Source organism: Sapajus apella, unplaced genomic scaffold, assembly GCF_009761245.1.
Source record: "Sapajus apella isolate SASKATOON/1434 unplaced genomic scaffold, GSC_monkey_1.0 scaffold91, whole genome shotgun sequence".
Lineage (NCBI taxonomy): Eukaryota > Metazoa > Chordata > Mammalia > Primates > Cebidae > Sapajus > Sapajus apella.
The window spans coordinates 3,023,383-3,044,119 of NW_022437031.1; the positions used below are offsets into that span (position 1 = coordinate 3,023,383).

At 40.1% G+C, this 20,737-nt stretch overlaps 1 long non-coding RNA gene across 1 annotated transcript; it reads right to left on the reverse strand.

The window, feature by feature from the left end:
* Positions 1 to 250: 250 nt before the first annotated feature.
* Positions 251 to 18,861, reverse strand: LOC116535037. Its single transcript, XR_004262017.1, has 3 exons — positions 18,828 to 18,861; positions 11,512 to 11,514; positions 251 to 344 (listed from the first exon to the last, which is right to left on the reverse strand). It is a non-coding gene; the product is annotated as an uncharacterized LOC116535037 (long non-coding RNA).
* Between the last annotated feature and the right edge of the window lie 1,876 nt (positions 18,862 to 20,737).

The following is a 20,737-nucleotide window of genomic DNA, read 5'->3' on the forward strand; positions in this document are numbered from 1 at the left end:
TATTGAGATGTGAGGTACCATTGCATTCCTTGTGCTCTTTGTTGCCTGTGTACCTTGGTTTTTTGTGTGTTGTTTTTGCTTTTTAACTTGTATTTTTGTTTTGTAGGTCTTATGTGATTTATGCTTTAAAGAGATTCTGTTTCAATGTGTTTCCAGGATTGGTTTCAAGATTTAGATCTCCTTTTAAGAATTCTTGTAGTGGTGGCTTGGTAGTGGCAATGTCTCTCAGCATTTGTTTGTCTGGAAAAGATTGTATCTTTCCTTCATATATGTTGCTTAGTTTCACTGGATACAAAATTCTTGGCTGGTTATTGTTTTGTTTGAGGAGACTGAAGATAGGGCCCCTTCCTTCAACTTGTAGAAATCTGCTGTTAATCTGATAGGTTTTCCTTTACAGGTTACCTGGTACTTCTGTCTCACAACTCTTAGGTTCTTTCCTTCGTCTTAACTTTAGCTAACCTGATGAAAATGTGCCTAGGTGATGATATTTTTGCAATGAATTTTCCAGGTGTTCTTTGTGCTTCTTGTTTTTGGATGTTTGGTCTCTAGCAAGGCCAGGGAAGCTTTCCTCAATTGTTTCCCCAAATATGTTTTCCAAGGTTTTAGAATTCTCTTCTTACACAGGAATAATGATTACTCTTAGTTTTGATCATTTAACATAATCCCAGACTTTTTGGAGGCTTTGTTCTTATTTTCTTTCTTTGTCTTTGTTGGATCATGTTAATTTGAAGACCTTGTCTTCGAGCTCTGAATTTCTTTCTTCTACTTGTTAGATTTTATCGTTGAGACTTTTCAGACCATTTTGTATTTCTGTTAGTGTGCCTCCTGAATTTTTGATTGTTTTTTCCTTAAGCTATTTCCTTGAACATTTCTCCCTTTAATTCTTGTGCTATTTTTTGGATTTCCTTGCATTGGACTTCACCTTTCCCTGGTGCCTCTCTGATTAGCTTAATAATTAATCTCCTGATTTTTTTTTTTTTTTTTTTTTTTTGGTAAATCAGGGATTTCTTCTTGGTTTGGAGACATTGCTGGTGAACTAGTGTGATTTTTTGGGGAGTGTTAAAGAGTCTTCTTTGGTCATATTACCAGAGTTGTTTTTCTGGTTCCTTGGGTAGACTCTGTCAGAGTCTATGGGTGAATGCTGTTGTTCAGATTCTTTTGTTCCATGGAGTGTGTTTTTAATGTAGTACTCTCCTCATTTTCCTGTAGATGTGAGTTCCTGTGAGCCAAACTGCAGTGATTTCTGTCTGTCTTCTGAGTCTTGCCACACAGCAAGTCTACCTGGCTCCAGGCTGGTACTGGGGGTTGTCTGCACAGAGTCCTGTGATGTGAACCATCTATGAGTCTGTCAGCCATGGATATCAGTGCCTGCTCTGGTGGAGGTGGCAGGGCAGTGCAATGAACTGCACGACAGTTCCTAGGTTTAGTGGTTTAATGATCTATTTTTGTGCTGGTTGGCCTCCTGCTGGGAGGTGGCACTTTCCAGAGAGCATCAGCTGTGGTGGTATGCAAGGGAACCAGCGTAGGGGGGTGACCTAGAACTCCCAAGATTATATGCCCTTTGTCTTCAGCTACCAGGGTGGGTGGGGAAGGACCATTAGGTGGGGCAGGGCTAGGTACATCTGAGCTCAGTCTCTCCTTGGGCTGGTCCTGCTGTGGCCATGTGGGGGATCAGGATGAGGTTCCCATGTCAATGGAGTTCTGTACCTAGGAGGATTATGGTTGCTTTTGCTGAGTCATGCAAGTTGTCAGGGAAGTGGGGGAAAGCTTGCAGTCACAGTTCTCACCCAGCTCCCATGCAAATCGAAGAGCAGGTCTCATTCCCACCGTGCCCCCTCTAATGGTCCAGAATCTGTTTGCAGGCGGTGGGCAAGCCAGGGTTGAGAACTTGCCCCAGGCTACCCATCTCCCAGCTATAAAAGAAAAGGGCTTTGTTCTTCCTCCACCTGTGGAGCCTGCACACCAGATTCACACTCTTCCCTGAGTTTTTGCCAGGAGGCTTCTTGCCCCATTCAAATTGTTAGAAAGTTCGGCTGGAGATTTCCTTCTCTCCGTTGTGTTTCCTCCACCACCCTGCCCTGCTCCTCTGGTCACCTTCCCAATGGATTCCTGTGGTGCCAGGCAAGAATGGCCTCCTTGGGGACCTAGCAAGCTCCTGGAGCCTTTCTGCTGCTTCTTCTACCCCTGTGTTTTGCCTGGCTGTCTAAATTGACTCAGCTCCAGGTAAGGTCAGAAACTGCTGCAAACAGACATTCAGTTTCTCCAGTGGATGTGTGTTTGGAAAAGGAGGTTCCTCCTTTCCTGCTTCCACATTTGGGTCACTCACAATATTTGGGGTGTCGCCCAGGTACTACAGGAACAGTCTGCTTTCTTCAGGGGATCTGTGGCGCCTGCTGGGATTGCTGGTTTGTTCTTGCAATCGATGTGGACCTAAAATTCACAATGTGAGCCTCTGCACACTGCTCTGTCTGTCTCAGTCTGAGTGGCAATCTAGTCCTGCCTCCCATCTGCCATGATAATCTATACCTTGTATTCATTTTAAAAACTTAAAATCTTGCACATTTTAAAATTCTCCCTTGGCTGGGTGCTGTGGCTCACGCCTGTAATCCTAGCACTTTGGGAAGCCGAAGTGGGTGGATCACAAGGTCAGGAGTTCAAGACCAACCTGGCCAAGATGGTGAACCTCTTTCTCTACTAAAAATACAAAAATTAGCTGGGCATAGTGGTGGGTGCGTGTAATCCCAGCTACTCTGAAGCTGAGGCAGGAGAATTGCTTGAACCTGGAAGGCGGAAGTTGCAGTGAGCCGAGATTGTGCCACTGCACTCCAGCTTGGGTGACAGAGCGAGACTCCATCTCAAAAAAAAAAAAAAATAAAAATAAATAAATAAATAAAAATAAAGATAAAAATAAATAAAATTATCCCTCCATTAAATAAGTGTATTCTATGATGTTCAATGACAAAATAGCCTAAGAATGCATTTTTCAGAACGTATCCCTGTTGTTAAGTGACATGTGATGATATTAACAAAAAAACATGTTTTTCTTTATTTCTTCTTTTTTTGAGGTAGGGGTATTCTTATATTGCCCAGCCTGGTCTTGAGCTCCTGGGCTCAAGAGATTCTCCTGCCTCAGCCTCCCAAGTAGCTTGGATTACAAGTGTGAGCCACTAAACATGGTTAAATATTGCTTTCCAAAAACAGATCTAACTGTCCCAAGAAACCTTGGAATGATATAACTCATTTGCTAGAAGCAAAACAAACCTACATGGGTTTGCTAATTATTTAGTAAACTGCTATAACATATGGTATTTAACAGAAATTTTGGTTCTAGACTCAAATAAGGTATTGGAAGAATGTTGATTTAAAACTTTTAAAAAATCCCCTTCAACTTTGATGTATTCCTAATCTTTTTTATATGGTCTGTATTTCATCCCAGGCTTGAAACCTTGTTTTGGTACCAGGAACAATTTTAACTACAATTTTTAAAGGACAGAGACTAAGAGACAGGGGAAATATGCTAGACAGTCAAAGGTAGTGTAGTGGAGTCCTGTGTATTTTCCAGAAGGAAACTGAATTGGGAGGAGGATCTGAAAATAAATTGAAACAGATGGGTCAATTTTAGTAGACTCTTCAATAGATTGGCAACAGGGTTGAGAAAGAGTAAAGGGAATAGCTAGTTTCCCTGGATAATTGGGACTCGAAGCTTTCAGCAGGATTTGCAACACCACGTATTGAAAATGTTGACCATGATTATACAGGCCTAAATGTTTCTTCTTTTGGACAAGAAACATTTAGGCCTGTATAATCATGGTCACCTAAATCTGGTGAGACATCTGTTGGGTTATTCAGATCATCCAAAAACGGTCATTAGAGTCTCAAAGTTTTTCTCCAGAGTTTCTTTCTAGCACCTCATATAACAGGGAAAGCAGGGGAGTTTTCATGTTTTCTACCATCTGATTGCCTGTGGAGGCAGTGTTTTGTTATACATGATGTGGAAGGACAGGGAATAAGACAAAATACAACTCACAAGTCTTACACTGCTAAACACATCACAGCACAGTATTAGGGTTATCTTCTGTCTCTTCTGAGACACACTCTCCAAATTGGTTATGGAGGAGCATTGGAGCATTTTTTTTTTCCTTTTTAAAGTTTCAGCTTTTTTTGTTCATTTTCTTTTCTTTTTAATTTATTTATTATACTTTAAGTTCTGGAGTACACGTGCAGATGTGCAGGCTTGTTGCATAGGTATACACGTGCCATGGTGGTTTGCTGCATTCATCATCCTGTCATGTGCATTAGGTATTTCCCCTAATGCTACCCCTCTCAAATCCCCCCACCCTCTGCTATCCCTCCCCTAGTTCCCCACATCCTGACAAGCCCCAGTGTGTGATGTTCCCCTCCCTGTGTCCATGTGTTCTCATTGTTCAACATCCACTTATGAGTGAGAATATATGGTGATTGGCTTTCTGTTCTTGTGTCAGTTTGCTGAGAGTGATGGTTTCCAGCTTCATCCATGTCCCTGCAAAGGACATGAACTCATCATTTTTTATGGCTGCATAGTATTCCATGGTATGTATGTGCCACATTTTCTTTATCCAGTCTATCATTGATGGGCATTTGAGTTGGTTCCAAGCCTTTGCTATTGTGAACAATGTCACAATAAACATACATGTTCATGTGTCTTTATAATAGAATGGTTTGTAATCCTTTGGGTATATACCCAGTAATGGGATTGCTGGGTCAAATGGAATTTCTATTTCTAGGTCCTTGAGGAATCGCCACACTGTCTCCCACAGTGGTTGAACTAATTTACATTCTCACCAACAGTGTAAAAGCATGCCTATACCTCCACATCTTCTCCAGCATATGTTGTTTCCTGATTTTCTAATGATCGCCATTCTAACTGGCATGAGATGGTATCGCAATGTGGTTTTGATTTGCATTTCTCTAATGATCAGTGATGATGAGCTTTTTCCATATGTTTGTTGGCTGCATAAATGTCTTCTTTTGAAAAGTGTCTGTTCATATCCTTCACTCACTTTTTGATGAGGTTTTTTTTTTTCTTGTAACTTTGTTTAAGTTCTTTATAGAATCTGCATATTAGCCCTCTGTCAGATGGGTAGATTTCAAAATTTTTTTCCGAGTCTATTGGTTGCCAGTTCACTCTAATGATAGTTTATTTTACTGTGCAGAAGCTCTTTAGTTTAGTTAGATCCCATTTGTCTATTTTGGCTTTTGCTTCCATTGCATTTTATGTTTTAGTCAGGAAATCCTTGCCCATGCCTATGTCCTGAATGGTACTGCCTTGGTTTTCTTCTGGATTTTTCATCATGTTAGGTCTTATGTTTAAATCTTTAATTCATCTGGAGTTAATTTTAGTGTAAGGTGTAAGGAAGAGATGTAGTTTCAGCTTTCTGCATATAGCTAGGCAGTTTTCCCAATGCCATTTATTAAATAAGGAATCCTTTTCCCATTCCTTGTTTTTGTCAGGTTTGTCAAAGTCCAGATAGTTGTAGATGCATGGGGTTACTTCTGAGGCCTCTGTTCTGTTCCGTTGGTCTATATCTCTATTTTGGTACCAGTACCATGCTGTTTTGGTTACTGTAGCTTTGTAGTATAGTTTGAAGTCAGATAGTGTGATGCCTCCAGCTTTGTGGTTTTCTTAGGATTTTCTTGGTTATGTGGGCTCTTTTTTTGTTCCATATGAAATTTAAGGTATTATTATTATTTTTTTTCCAATTCTTTGAAGAAAGTCAATGGGACCTTGATGGGGATAGTGTTGAATCTATAAATTACTTTGGCAATATGGCCATTTTCATGGTATTGATTCTTAGTAACCATGAGCATGGAATGTTTTCCCATCTGTTTGTGTCCTCTGTTATTTCGTTGAGCAGCGGTTTGTAGTTCTCCTTGCATAGGTCCCTCACATCCCTTGTTAATTGTATTCCTAGGTTTTGTGTTCTCTTTGTAGCAATTGTGAATGGGAGTTCACTCATGATTTGGCTCTCTGTTTGTCTGTTATTGATGTATAGAAATGCTTGTGATTTTTGCACATTGATTTTGTATCTTGAGACTTTGCTGAAGTTGCTTATCAGCTTAAGGAGATTTTGGGCTGAGACGATGGGGTCTTATGAATATACAGTCATATCATCTGCAGATAGAGACAATTTGACTTCATATTTTCTTAATGGAATATACTTTATTTCTTTTTTTTGCCTGATTACCCTGGCCAGAACTTCCAATACTATGTTGAATAGGAGTGGTGAGAGAAGGCATCCTTGTCTTGTGCCAGTTTTCAAAGTGAATGCTTCTAGTTTTTGCCCATTCAATATAATATTGGCTGTGGGTTTGTCATGAATAGCTCTTATTATTTTGAGATACCATCCATTGATACCAAGATTACTGAAAGTTCTTAGCATTAAGGGTTGTTGAGTTTTGTTGAAGGCCTTCTCTATAGCTATTGAGATAATCATGTGGTTTTTATCTTAGGTTCTATTTATGTAATGACTTACATTCATAGATTTGTGTGTGTTAGACCAGCTTAGCATCCCAGGGATGTAGCTGACTTGATCATGGTGGATAAGCTTTTTGATGGGCTAGTGGATTCAGTTTGCCAGTATATTATCAGGGATTTTAACATCAATGTTCCTCAGGGATGTTGGTTTGAAATTTTCTTTGTTGTTGTGTCTCTGGCAGGTTTTGGTATCAGGATGATGCTGGTGTCATAGAGTAAGTTAGGGAGGAGTCTTTTTTTGCGTTTTTTTAAATTATTTAAAAATTTTTTAACAAAATTTATTCCTTTTTTATTGCATTTTGTGTTTTGGGGTACATGTGAAGAACATGCAAGATTGTTGCATAGGTACACACGTGGCAGTGTGATTTGCTGCCTTCCTCCCCATCACCTACATCTGGGATCTCTCCCCTTGCTATCTCTCCCCAACTACCCACCCCCCGCTGTCCCTCCCCTATTTCCCCCCAACAGATCCAAGTGTGTAGTGCTCCCCTCCCTGTGTCCATGTGTTCTCATTGTTCAACACCCGTCTATGAGTGAGAACATGTGGTGTTTGATTTTCTGTTCTTGTGTCAGTTTGCTGAGAATGATGGTTTCCAGGTTCATCCATGTCCCTACAAAGGACACAAACTCAGCGTTTTTGATGGCTGCATAATATTCCATGGTGTATATGTGCCACATTTTCCCTGTCCAGTGTATCATCGATGGACATTTGGGTTGGTTCCAGGTCTTTGCTATTGCAAGCAGTGCTGCAATGAACATTCGTGTGCATGTGTACTTATAGTAGAACGATTTATAATTCTTTGGATATATATCCAGTAATGGGATTGCTGGGTCAAATGGAATTTCTATTTCTATGTCCTTGAGGAATCGCCACACTGTCTTCCACAATGGTTGAACTAATTTACACTCCCACAAACAGTGTAAAAGTGTTCCTATTTCTCCACATCCTCTCCAGCATCTGTTGTCTCCAGATATTTTAATGATCGCCATTCTAACTGGCATGAGATGGTATCTCAATGTTGTTTTGATTTGCATTTCTCTGATGACCAGTGATGATGAGCATTTTTTCATGTTTGTTGGTCTCATGTATGTCTTCTTTTGTAAAGTGTCTGTTCATATCCCTTGCCCACTTTTGAATGGGCTTGTTTGTTTTTTTCTTGTAAATCTGTTTTAGTTCTTTGTAAATTCTGGATATCAGCCCTTTGTCAGATGGGTAAACTGCAAAATTTTTTTCCCATTCTGTTGGTTGCTGATTCACTGTAATGACTGTTTCTTTTGCCATGCAGAAGCTGTGGAGTTTCATTAGGTCCCATTTGTCTATTTTGGCTTTCGTTGCCAATGCTTTTGGTGTTTTGGTCATGAAGTCCTTGCCTACGCCTATGTCTTGAATGGTTTTGCCTAGATTTTCTTCTAGGGTTTTTATGGTGTTAGGTCTTATGTTTAAGTCTTTAATCCATCTGGAGTTAATTTTAGTGTAAGGTGTCAGGAAGGGGTCCAGTTTCTGCTCTCTGCACATGGCTAGCCAGTTTTCACAACACCGCTTTATTAAACAGGGAATCCTTTCCCCATTGCTTGTTTTTGTCAGGTTTGTCAAAGATTGGATGCTGGTAGATGTGTTGTGTTGCCTCCAAGGCCTCTGTTCTGTTCCATTGGTCTATATCTCTGTTTTGGTACCAGTACCATGCTGTTTTGATTACTGTAGCCTTGTAGTATAGTTTGAAGTCTGGTAGTGTGATGCCTCCCACTTTGTTCTTTTTGCTTAAGATTGACTTGGCTATGCGGGCTCTCTTTTGGTTCCATATGAAATTTAAGGTGTTTTTTTCCAGTTCTGTGAAGAAGCTTATTGGTAGCTTGACGGGGATAGCGTTGAATCTGTAAATTACTTTGGGCAGTATGGTCATTTTCACGATATTGATTCTTCCTAACCATGAACATGGAATGTTTCTCCATCTGTTTCTGTTCTCTTTTATTTAGTTGAGCGGTGGTTTGTAGTTCTCCTTGAAGAGGTCCTTTACGTTCCTTGTTAGTTGTATTCCTAGGTATTTTTATTCTCTTTGTGGCAATTGTGAATGGCAGTTTGTTCTTGATTTGGATCTCTTTAAGTCTGTTATTGGTGTATAGGAATGCTTGTGATTTTTGCCCATTGATTTTGTATACTGGAGTCTCTTTTTTTTCTATTGTTTGGAATAGTTTCAGAAGGAATGGTACCAGCCTCTCTTTGTACCTCTGGTAGAATTTAGCTATAAACCTGTCTGGTCCTGGGCTTTTTTTTTTTGGTTTGTAGGCTATTAATTGCTGCCTCAACTTTAAACCTTGACATTGGTCTATTCAGGAATTTGGCTTCTTCCTGGTTTAGTCTGTGAGGGTGTAAGTGTCCAGGAATGTATCCATTTCTTCTTGATTTACTGGTTTATTTGCATCAAGGTGTTTGTAGTAATCTCTGATGGTAGTTTATATTACTGCGAGATCAGTGGTGATATCCCTTTTATCATTTTTTATTGCATCTATCTGATTCTTCCCTCTTTTTCTTGTATTAGTCTGGTTAGCAGTCTATTTCTTTTGTTGATCTTTTCAAAAACACCAGCTCCTGGATTTATTGATTTTTTGAAGGTTTATTTTTTCTTTTTTTTTTTTTTAATGTGTCTCTATCTCCTTCTGTTCTGCCCTGATCTGAGTTATATCTTGTTTTCTGCTAGCTTTTGAATTTGTTTGATCTTGTGCCTCTAGTTCTTTTTTTTTTTTTTAGTACTTTTATAATTCTGGGATACCTGTGCAGATTGTGTAGGTTTGTTACATAGGTATACACATGCTATAGGGGTTTGCTGCAACAATCCCCCTGTCATCTATGTTAGTTATTTCTCCTAATGTTATCCCCCACAATTCCCCCACCCCCTGCTATCCCTTCCCTAGCTCTCCCACTGCCCAGCAGGATCCAGTGCATGATGCTCCCCTCCCTGTGTCCATGTGTTCTAATTGTTCAACACCCCCTTATGAGTGAGTACATGTGGTGTTTGGTTTTCTGTTCTTGTGTCAGTTTGCTGAGAATGATGGTTTACAGCTTCATCCATGTCCCCGTAAAGGACATTAACTCATTCTTTTTCATACCTGTGTAGTATTCCACAGTGTATATGTGCCACATTTTTTAACAGTTTTTCTTTTTTTTTTGGTGTATGTTAATTTAATCATACAAATATTCATTTATACAATAAGGAAAAACCTCATCATCTTTATCTATTCCTAGGCACCATAAAGCCCCACCACAAACATCCACCCAGCTTGCTTTCTAGACACACCACTGTCCAGGTGGGAAGGGCAGCCACTGCTGCTCCTGCATTCACCCAAGGAAACAAAGGAAAAGTATGGCGAGGCAGGGTGGGGTGGGTAATCAGCTTGCACTTCTGAGCTCTGGCAACCCTACCATTCTCTCCTGCTGGGCTCAGATTGAATTTGGGGAGGTATTTATTCTCATGCCCTTTCCCACCATGACCACCCTCAGGCCACACCAGCTGTTTGGTGAGGTTGTCTCCAGGCTGGAAGTAACTTTGATGGACAGCCAGTCTTTATAGAGGAGAGAAGGCTGACTGCTTCTCGTAGAAAAATGCCCCCAATTCAACTGTCTCCATGGCAAAAAGAAAAAAGGCATGCACACGTGCACATTCATCCACACATACACACACACACACACACACACACACACACACACACACCTCACTCCATGCACACTGACAGATTCTTCCCAAGTCTGAACCCCTGTATCCCCAAATGGGTTCAGACCCTATCATCTAAGCACGGTGTCTGCCTCACCTCCTGGGTGCCAGTTACAGGAGGTCCTTCCCAGAGGTGGCCTGCAACTTGGTGAAGTTTCTAAGAGGAGCAGGGATTATTGGGGCTGAGAGGTAACCACTGCCATCCCACTAGGCAGGGGAGCAGAGAGGTGCTCTAGGCATTGCTCTGAACCCATACCAGTGGGGAGAGAGAGAACGAATGATACTGATACCCTCCCTTGGCTGGGGAAGCCATGGACCCCTCTGCCTGAACTCCAAGACTTGCACTTGCTCTGGCCTCTGCAAGGAGCTCATCTTGCCTCCAAGAAGGTGCACAGAAATGGTTTGTTCTTGAGAAGGGGGACAAGGTGCTTTGGACATTTAAATTGCCAAGTGAGGTTGCTTAGAAGCAAAAGGAAGAGCAGGATGACTCTGGCAGGCCCAGGTCCAGACCCACTGATGGGGGCCCATGAAGCCCCTGCTGGGAAACTGGGAAGGGTCACCCAGTGTGTTGGACAGATGAGGAAGTCAGGAAAGCAGGGATTGTAAAGAAAGCCTCTCACGAGCCTGCCAGGGACAGTGGAGATACGCTGCTTCAAGGCTACTAAGCAGTAAGAACAGCTGGGCATGCATGGGCTCCAGGGTGGCAGTGTCTCAGGAGACTGGTACCAGCAGCAGCAGTCTGGGCCTAATGAGGGCCTCAGACAAAAAGCCATCCTGAGGCATGCGGTGTGGGCACCTGGCAGAGACTTCACTCTGCCCTGCTAGGAAATGGAGCACTCCCATGTGCACAGAAGGTAGATGCTCCAAAGTAAGCTCTAGTGAGGTCCCAGACCCAGCTGCACCATGCTTCTCAGCAGGCTGGCTACACCCACCCCCAGGGCTTCTCCATTGGAATAAAGGTTATGCACCCTTTTATTTTGGGGGGGCAGGGGAGTTGAAGAGGGAATTTCACACAAGCTTTCCTGCCACAATCAAGTTTTTAAAAAACAACAGTCTCAAAAGAGGATGAGGAGGAACAAACAACACAGCGTTTTTGGAACTCAGGCACCTAGACAGAAACAGGCAAGCAGACCCTCACTCACACTCAAGCTATATGACTCCTTGCAGCCACTCATCACCTGGTCTCCCTGCCTGTCTCATACCCCATCCACCACCCAGATGGATAGGGATGTAGTAACAGGCAGGTGACCCTGCAACAGCATCCTGGATCCATATCCCTGCCTCTCAAACCAACTAGACTTGAGGGAAGGAGGTGGGTGAGAAGAGAAGAGGGACTTTGCATATTCTTGTGTCTTTGGCAGAAAGCTTTTCTAGCCTGGTTCAAGCTTCCCATGAAGAGATCCACATCTCAACCTGCTCAGAATCCACGGGATGTCAGGGTGGCCACCTGCCTGAGTGAGCAGCCAGCCAATCAGCCTCTTGCTTCAGCTGGGCTGCCACTTGCCCACTTCCCAGCCAATAACCAAGCATCCTGGCAGGGAGGTGGGGTCCTCTCATTTCCATCTAAATGTGATATTCAAGATCAGGTAGGCAGTGGTTGGCCCTTCCCCATGACAAAATCCCCATCTGGGGCTGTATTTTCATAGCTTAACAGCTCAGCCTCCACTAACAGGCTGTGAAAATATCACAGAGGACAACTGAAGGGAAACAGGGAAAGGAGTTGTGTGACAACAGAGAAGCATGGGCCACCTTCGAGCTTGCCTGCTGCACACCTGCTGACGAGTTGCACCGACACCTGTGCATGCACACATGGTGCATACATATACCCAGCACTGAGGCACTGTTCCCAGAGCAAATGGGAAACCACTGTGTGAAGAATCCAAAAGAGCAGTAAGTATGATGGCATTTTTCTCTGCCAATAGAAACATGGAAGAAAAGCAATTTGAATTATTTTAAGGTGCGCAGAAGGATACCTCTCAGGCTCAGAAAATCTTAGATGCTCCTATCAGCCTTCCTTAATATATCTACTGTTTCAATACTTTTGATGCTTCTATAGGAGAAGAATAAAGATCTGTGGTATAATTATATCAAAATCTTGTTTTAGATTTAGCAATAGCATTAATGTCTTAGAATATAGGTCTTTGCAGGATGCACTTCTCATAAAAATCTAAAGCTGACTGTGGAGAACTAGGCTTAGTAAACAACAAAGGTGCTACTTCCTGAGAAATAACTTCTTTGAATATCATGTGAAAACCCCAACGTCATTGGAGTACATCTGTTTGATGATTTTATTTTTCTAAATTTTGTCATCTTAAAATCAGAGGCATGATAATATATTATCTTTTAAGTTTGTAAGTAGTTTTCAAGCCTTTTCATATTCTACCTTATTTAATATTCATGAGAGCTTACAAAGCAAGAAAAGCAGTTATTATCATCATTGGTTTACACAACAATAGATTTGGGCTCAGATAGTTTAGTGACTTTCCCACAGTCATCTGGATAGTAAACTGTGCAGCTGGGACTAAGACATAAGTCTTAGTCTTCTGATTTCTCCACAAGTATGTTTTTGTACTTCTTTTTTCTTTGGCTTCACGTGGAGTTATCTCTCCTTTATTTTTCTTTACACTTGGACTCTAGATAGGAAGAGAAAACACTGATGTCTTTATCAGCCAATCATTCTTAGAGATGCACTTAAACTCTTTAGGTAGAAAACCTATATCTTTAGAGATGAACAAAATTGAGTAAAGAATGTTTACACTTTTAAAAATTTTGTACAGGCTGTAGTTGTCTTTACTAACTGATCTTTAGACAGCGGGCAGAAAATTAATTGCTAGTACAGTGAGAGGCAACTGTACAATGTGGATCCAGTTGTCATTTTGCTTGAACTAATATTGACTAATTTTTTCTGCCAAGACAGAAGCAAATGTAGTAAATATTGGATTTAAACACGAGTGTTTGAACCTGAGTGATCTGACTCATCAAACATGCCTAGTCTGTCTGGCAGAAAGAAGATAACACTTCTTTCAAGTCATCTTGGCTAAACAATTTAACAAGAATCAATGCTTAGCAGGGTCTAGTCCCATTTTTTGTCAATTCCATCTGGAGATCTTTCATAGCAGGAGATAACAGTTATGGGAAAGTAGAAGGGTTTTAGTATTTGTCTTGAAATAGCAACACCAATAATAATACCTCACTAAGCTAAGAAAGAGATTTGTAAGAACAATGTTAAAGACAATTATCCACTAGGAACTAGGTTTCCTTGCTATTCATAGGAAGTTGAGGAAGAGCTTAAAAAAGTCAATTTTACAAAGCAGATACCCTGTTTTTTTTTTTTTGGTCCTCTTACAATTTCCAGTCATAATTATGGCTGTTTCCTATCTGACTTTGTCCAGTCAGAATGCATGATTTCTTCAGATGGCTAAAATTTGGTTACGGTTACCTATCCCGTATTTAAACAGTAGTATATTTAATGTTTAGACACTTATTCGTATCACAGTCTAAAATGTACAGATTCTCTGTTTATCAAATGTTTTCATTTAAATGTAACCCATAGTCATAAAATTAGGGTATAAAAAGATGGTAAAAATTATAGCATAAAAGCTACCCTAGGATATAAAGTAATATTAAAGAAAATCAAGCAGACAAATAATGTGGCAATGAATGATTAATCCGTTTATATATATATATGTGTATATATATATATATATATACACATACATGTATATACACATATACATATACATAGATATATATTTTTTTGTCTGACAAGTCTCTTAAAATACTTCCTTAAGTACTCTCCACAGTCTCCTGGGCCACACATTTTAAGAAAGTTCTGTTATTCAACATAGTAAATGAAGTAAAAGCCCGATGAGTCAGACATATATTCCAGTTTGTGATCTTATAGTCAGAGATAGAATAAGATTCCTGTTTCTATAGTTTATAAAGAAAGTAACTGCCAAAAAAACAACAATTTACTTAAGAGAATATGTTAACTATTTTATCAGTAGCCATTTGCAAATGTGTGAGCAAAGAATTTCTACTTCATCAAACAGTTCTCTGACATATCTTGTATGTATAGCGAAACAGTAAAATATTGAAAAAATTTTTTACTGAGACTAGACTTCGCCTTAATTAGTCAATATTAAGGCAGAGGAGAAAAAGCATGAGTAAAACAATAAGAAGATATGGATGGCTTACCATAAGTCACCTTACTTCATTCACTTAACTGAAAAGATTTCCTGCTAATAACCTCCTATTACCTCAATTTTCATTATACAGATACAAACAGGGCCTTACAACTAGGTGGTATATAAAAAGCAATAAAGAAGAGGAGAAAAGTGGATCTTACATCTATTTCTGCCATGACATCCATATTGAGTAAAGTTTCAGCTTCCTTTGTTATCAAACTTGGAAGTTTAGAACTGACTGGCTGAAAAGAAGAAAAAAAGAGAAAGAATTATAAATAAACTCCTCTAAATACCATAACTTAAATTCTAAGCCTTAGGTTTGTAACTTGTTCTTGTGTACATAGGAGGCTTAGAATTTAACTTATGGTATTTAGGAGAAAAGGCTTTGTACACAATACTGAGGGATAATACAGCAAGAGGAGAAATTTTGGATACATGAAGAACTATTACTAAATCATCATAATTTTACACAATGTCTAATTTCATATTGGCAATTTTTAAGTTATTAGAGTAAAGGAAAATACCACATGACAAATAAATTGTGATATTACTATGGGAAAGAGGGATATAATAACTTCTATTTTAGTTCAGAAAGCCAAGACAGAAACACCATATACACTAAATCAGTAGAAAAGCCAAGATAAGAATTTAAGTATTCTTGAATCCCAGTATGAATAATATTCTCAGTGTTGGTGGTCATATATCATTCTTCTTTTGAAATGATACACACAAATGCAGTGAAGTCTCAAAAATGAATTGATAGGCTTACCTCACTGACATGATAAGAGTCATAATTCACTGTCTTCCTAGATAGCAGTGACTTTAGCTCTGCCAAATTAGCTTAATACAGTGCCTGTGTATTTCATCCTGTAAATGAAAAGCAGAGGAGTGGGGAATCAATAAACACTGCTGCCAACAGAATAAATGTGAATGGAATAAATGATAATCTAACAGCCAGGAGACAATCTTTGAGAAAATACCACAAACATAATAAATTTCATAGATTATGGCAGATTATTGACCAAGAAAAAACAAACCATATAGTACCTTCCAGGTATAGATATTTCACTTCCAGACTATAAAGCTTACTGCTATTTGGAAGATTTTAGTACCCTAATTCACTGGCTATAATTTAGCCAAAGTAGACCTCAGCTGAGTAAAATACCACAGTTTTCAAACTGAAGAGGCCCAGAAAAGAAGAATATAGAAAAAAAAAATTAGCCTGTTACCTTGTAATTCTGAATAGGAAGTACTCTTCAACCCAAGAAAACTTTCAGCCCACAGAATGTCTTTTTGCCTGAATACTGCTAGGTAAAGATGATAAATCACTTTACTATCCCTAATTAGAACTGAAATGTGAGGTACTCCAACAATGTAACTGGCTAATCCAAATGACCTCTAGGGTCCTCTTATCTATGAGATACTGGACACATGCAACCTACACTTTGAAATGACTGTATTTCTCCTAGTGAACAGTACTCAGTCTGAATCTCATCAGTAGATGAAAGCCACAAGGCTTGAGGAATGGGACTTATGACTGTTGTCATGGTGTAAAAATCTTGCATATTTTTACTTCACCCAGTGATGTAGGTCTTGACTTCATTTTATAGAGCCATTACTTTAAAAAGCAGGTGCTGTGAGGACCATTTGTGGTATTATTGTCAACTATTATTCAACCTGATTTCAAGAGCTCAAAATGCCAGTAAATTTTTTTTTTAATTATACTTTAGTTCTGAGGTACATGTGCACAACGTGCAGGTTTGTTACATAGGTATACAAATGCCATGGTGATTTGCTGCATCAATCAACACATGATCTACCTTAGGTATTTTTCCTAATGCTATCCCTCCCCTAGCCCCCAATCCCCCTGACAGGCCCCAGTGAGTGATGTTCCCCTCCCTGTGTCCATGTATTCCCATTGTTCAACTCCTACTTATAAGTGAGAACATGTGGTGTTTTGTTTTCTGTTCTTTGGTTAGTTTGCTGAGAATGATGGTTTCCAGCTTTATCCATGTCCCTGCAAATGACATGAACTCATCCTTTTTTATGGCTGCATAGTATTCCATGATGTATATGTGCCACATTTTCTTTACCCAGTCTATCATTAATGGGCATTTAGGTTGGTTCCAAGTCTTTGCTATTGTGCACAGTACTGCAATAGACATATGTGTGCATGTGTCTTTTTGGTAGAATGATTTATAATCCTTTGGGTATATACCCAGTAATGAGATTTCTGAGTTAAATTGTGTTTCTTGTTCTAGATCCTTGAGGAATCGCCACTTTGTCTTCCACAGTGGTTGAACTAATTTACACTCCCACCACAATGTAAAAGCATTCCTATTTCTCCACATCCTCTCCAGCATGTGTTGTTTCCTGACATATAATGATTGCCATTCTAACTGGCATGAGATGGTATCTCATTGTGGTTTTGATTTGCATTTCTATAATGATCAGTGATGATGAGTTTTTTTCATATGTGTGTTGGCTATATAAATGTCATCTTTTGAAAAGTGTCTGTTCATATCCTTCACCCATTTTTTGATGTTTTTTTTCTTATAAATTTGTAGAGTCTAGATATTAGCCCTTTGTCAGATGGATAGATTGACAAAATTTTCTCCCATTCTGTAGGTTGCTGTTCATTCTGACAATGTTTCTTTTGCTGTTCAGAAGCTCTTTAGTTTAATTAGATCACATTTGTTTATTTTGGCTTTTGTTGCAACAGCTTTTTGTGTTTTAGTCATGAAGTCTTTGCCCATCCCTATGTCCTCAATGGTATTGCCTAGGTTTTCTTCTAGGGTTTTTATGATTTTAGGTCTTACGTTTAAGTCTTTAATCCATCTAGAGTTAATTTTTGTATAAGGCATAAGGAAGGGATCTAGTTTCATCTATGTATATGCTTCTGGGTAGACAGTTTTCACAGCACCATTTATCAAATAGGGAATCCTTTCTCTATTTCTTGTTTCTGTCAGGATTGTCAAAGATCAAATGGCTGTAGATGTGTAGTGTTAGTTCTGAGGCCTCTCTTCTGTTCTACTGGTCTATGTATCTGTTTTGGTACCAGTACTGTGATGTTTTTGTTACTGTAACCTTGTAGTATGATTTGAAGTCAGGTAGTGTGATGCCTTCAGCTTTGTTCTTTTTGCTTAAAATTGTCTTGGTTATGCAGGCTGTTTTTTGGTTCCATATGAAATTTAAAGTAGTTTTTTGCAATTCTATGAAGAAAGTCAATGGTAGCTTGATGAAGATAGCATTGAATCTATAAATTACTTTGGGCAGTATGGCCATTTTCACAATATTCATTCTTTGTATCAATGAGCATGGAATGTTTTTCCATTTGTTTGTGTCCTCTCATATTTCCTTAAGCAGTAGTTTGTAGTTCTCCTTAAAGAGGTCATTCACATCCCTTGTAAATTGTATTCCTAGGTATTTAATTCTTTTTGTAGCAGTTGTGAATGGGATTTCACTCATGATTTGGCTGTTTGTTATTGGTGTATAGGAATAATTGTGATTTTTGCACATTGAGTTTGTATCCTGAGACTTTGCTGAAGTTGCTTATCAGCTTAAGGAGATTTTGGGCTGAAACCATGGGGTTCTCTAAATATACAATCATGTCATCTGCAAACAGACAATTTGAATTTCTCTTTTCTTAATTGAATACCATTTATTTGTTTCTCTTGCCTGATTGCCCTGGCCAGAACTTCTAATACTATATTAAATAGGAGTGGTAACAGAGGGCATCCTTGTCTTGTGCTGGTTTTCAAAGGGAATACTTCCAGTTTTTGCCCATTCACTGTGATATTGGCTGTGAATTTGTCATAAATAGATATTATTTTGAGATATGTTCCATCAATACCTAGTTTATTGAGGGTTTAGCGTGAAGAGGTGTTTTTGCTGAAGGCCTTCTCTGCATCTATTGAGATAATCATGTGGTTTTTGTCTTTGGTTCTGTTTATGTGTTGGATTACATTTATGGGCTTGCATACGTTGAACCAGCCTTGCATCCCTGTAGTCAAGCCTACTTGATTGTGATGGATAAGCTTTTGGATGTGCTGTTGAATTTGGTTTGCCAGTATTTTATTGAAGATTTTTGCATCGATGTTCATCATGGATATTGGCCTGAAGTTTCCTTTTTTTAGTTGAGTCTCTGCCTGGTTTTGGTATCAGGATGATGTTGATCTCATAGAATGAGTTAGGGAGGATTCCCTCTTTTTGTATTGTTTGGTATAGTTTCAGAAGGAATGGAACCAGCTCCTCTTTGTAGAATTCAGCTGTGAACCTGTCTCGGCCTGGACTTTTTTGGTTGGTAACCTGTTGATTGCTGCCTCAACTTCACTACAAACAGCTCTATGCACATAAACCAGTAAACCTGGAAGAAATGGAACATTCTTTTCTTTAATAATGTTGAATTTTGGCCCCCACTCTCCTCTGGCTTGTAGGGTTTTTGCTGAGAGATCCATTATTAGTCTGATGAGCTTCCCTTTGTGAGTAACCCAACTTTTTTCTCTGACTGCCCTTAAAGCTTTTTTCCTTCATTTCAACCTTGGTGAATCTGATGATTATGTGTCTTGGGGTTGCTCTTCTCAAGAAGTATCTTTGTGATGTTATCTGTATTTCCTGAATTTGAATGTTGGCCTGACTTGCTAGCTTGGAAAGTTCTCCTGGATAATATACTGAAGAGTGTTTTCCAGCTTGCTTCCATTCTCCCCGTCACTTTCAGGTACACCAGTCAGACATAGATTTGGTCTTTTCACATAGTCACCTGTTTCTTGAAGGCTTTGTTCATTTCTTTTTACTCTTTTTTCTCTAATCTTGTCTTCTTGCTTTATTTCATTGGGTTGATCTTCAGTCTCTGATATCCTTCCTTCTGCTTGATTGACTTGGATATTGATACTTATGTATGCTTCATGAAGTTCTTGTGCTGTGTTTTCAGCTCCATCAGGTCATTTACGTTCTTCTCTAAATTGATTATTCTAGTTAGCAATTTGTTTAGCCTTTTTTCAAGGTTCTTAGCTTCCTTGCATTGGGTTAGAACATGCTCCCTTAGTTCAGAGGAGTTCCTTATTACCCACCTTCTGATGCCTGCTTCTGTCACTTCATCAAATTCATTCTCCATCCAGTCTTGTTCCCTTGCTGGTGAGGCGTTGTGATCCTTTGGAGGGGAGTAGGCATATTGGTTTTTGGAATTTTCAGCCTTTTTTCGCTGGTTCCTCTTCATGTTCGTGGATGTATCTACCTTTGTTCCTTGAATTGTGGTGACCTTCGGATGGGGTCTCTGAGTGGACATCTTTTTTGTTGATGTTGGTACTATTCCTTTCTGTTTGTTAGTTTTCCTTCTAACAGTTAGGCCCCTCTGCTGCAGGTCTGCTGGAGTTTGCTGGAGGTCCTCTCCAGACACTGTTTGTTGGGGTATCACTGGCAGAGGCTGCAGAACAGCAAAGATTGCTGCCTGTTTCTTCCTCTGGAAGCTTCATCCCAGAGTGGAACCTGCCAGATACCACCCAGAGCTCTCCTGTATGAGGTGTTTGTTGACTCCTACTGAGACGTTTCTCCCAAACAGGATACACAGGGGTCAGGGACCCACTTGAGGAGGCAGTCTGTTCCTTATCAGAGCTCAAACACTGTGCTGGTGATCTGCTGCTCTGTTCAAAGCTGTGAAGCAGGGATGTTTAAGTCTGCTGAAGCTGTGCCCACAACAACTCCTTCCCCCAGGTGCTCTTTCCTAGGGATATGGGGTTTTATCTATAAGTCCTTGACTGTGCCTGCTGCCTTTTTTTTTTAAGAGATGCCCTTCCCAGAGAGCAGAGGCAGTTTGGCTGCAGCAGCCTTGCTGAGTTGTGGTGGGCTCTGCCCACTTTGAACTTCCCTGAAGTTTTGTTTACACTGTGAGGGCAAAACTACCTACTCAAGCCTCAGCAATGGTGGATACCCCTCCCCCCACCAAGCTCAAGTATCCCAGGTCAAGCTCAGACTGCTGTGCTAGCAGCAAGATTTTCAAGCCAGTGAATCTTAGCTTGCTGGACTCCATGGAGGAGGAGGCAGCCAAGTCAGACCTCTTGGCTCCCTGGCTGTAACCCCCTTTCCAGGGGGGTGAAAGGTTCTCTCTTGGTGGTATTCTGGATGCCACTGGGGTATGGAAAGAAAACTACTGTGGCTACCTCAGTGTCTGCCCAAGGGGCTGTCCCATTTTGTGCTTGAAGCCCAGGGCTCTGGTGGTGTAGGCACCGAAGAGAATCTCCTGGTCTGCAGGTTGTAAAGACCATGGGAAAAGTGCAGTATCTGGGCTGGAATGCACAGTACAGTCCCTAAGAGCTTCCCTTGGCTAGGAGAGG